Genomic DNA, 1,578 nt, shown 5'->3' on the forward strand with positions numbered 1-1,578 from the left:
CCTTAGTGCGCCCCAAAACAACTTTGATTCACGAGAGTAAATTTGATTGTGTACTTATAAAATAAATACATGTTATATTACTTTTAGCAATATATTTTCAGATTCTATTAAGAAAAATATTGGTTACGTGGCAAAGCAAGGCCAATTACAGTGGCAGTGAACGTGTTAAAGCACTCCGTCATCAGGCCACAAGTGGCCCATCCTCAGCTGAGGACGCGGATAGGAGGGACGTGTGGTCAGCACACCGCTCTCCCGGTCGTTACGATGGTTTTCTTTGACCGGAGCCGCTACTATTCCGTCGAGTAGCTCCTCAATTGGCATCACGAGGCTGAGTGCACCCCGAAAAATGGCAACAGCACATGGCGGCCCGGATGGTCACCCATCCAAGTGCCGGCCACGTCCGACAGCGCTTAACTTCGGTGATCAGATGGGAACCGTTGTATCCACTGCGGCAAGGCCGTTGCCCAAATTACTTATTATAGACAAAAATTTATTAAGGAATTTCCAAAACAACCGTCACACAAGCTCCACTGGAGTTAATCAAATTAATTTCTAATTCCCATATAGTATTAAATATCGGAATATCTAATGGATAATGTGGTTCGTGAATGACCGTTTCACTAAATTCGGTATTGAGCTTGAATTAAGCAATAGTATTAATGATCAGTACATTTCACAAACATTCGATCAGCTAGATTAAAATTTATGTCGATTAATTCAAATGGAATAAATTTAGGAACATTATCAGGAACAGCTTTTTCATTAGCTTCAATAGTTTAACCACCAGAGCCAAAGATACTTCCAATATCATCTTTTATATCCATATGTAATTTAAAATCACTCTCAATAACAATTCCATTTAAAATTTCATCTGCTTTAGTATGTATATTAGGCTTATTTGAATGAATAAATGGGAATACGTGGGGGAAAGGCGACCTTCTTTTCGGGGGATACTAATGAGAAAATTTAAAGCAGACTTCAAGATGATCGTACTGCAGCCAACATTCATTTGGCGTAAGGACCAGGAAGATAAGAGAAATTAAAGCTCATATGGAGGCAAATAAACAGTCGTTTTCCCTCGTTCTATGTGCGAGTGGAAAGGAAAGGACTAGTAGTGGTACAGGCTACACTCCTCCAAGCACCGTACTTTGGATTACCGAGTATGTGTGCAGATGTAGAATGTTATATCTTCCACACATGTCTTATGTGGTATGAGATTTATGTTTCTAGATTTTTGCCTTGGTACATGAGAGTTGTATCTTGATGGCTGAAGATGACTGAAGATTGTAGCATACTTCACTGGGTTTCAGTAGGAAGATGTCAGCACAGGATGTCTTGTTTGGCAACCTACAGGATTAAAAGAGAAACTGATAGAATTAGGGAGTAATGTGGAATGTAGTTCTTCTTGGAAATCCAAAATTTTATGATATAAACCTCGTACTTAGAAAAGACTCCGTGCAACGTATTCTTCCTACTATATTGTATGCACTGAGAAAATAAAAGTTTGTTATTTGCTATCCCTCTTGGTGTTGCAGTTTTTCGGCCAACAGTGTAGTTCTCTCTCTTTTTTTCCCTCCT

The 1,578-nt window shown here is 39.4% G+C and overlaps 1 pseudogene; it reads right to left on the reverse strand.

The window, feature by feature from the left end:
- Positions 1-347: 347 nt before the first annotated feature.
- LOC124557724 lies at positions 348-465 on the reverse strand (annotated as a pseudogene).
- Between the last annotated feature and the right edge of the window lie 1,113 nt (positions 466-1,578).

Source organism: Schistocerca americana, chromosome 1 (assembly GCF_021461395.2).
Source record: "Schistocerca americana isolate TAMUIC-IGC-003095 chromosome 1, iqSchAmer2.1, whole genome shotgun sequence".
NCBI lineage: Eukaryota > Metazoa > Arthropoda > Insecta > Orthoptera > Acrididae > Schistocerca > Schistocerca americana.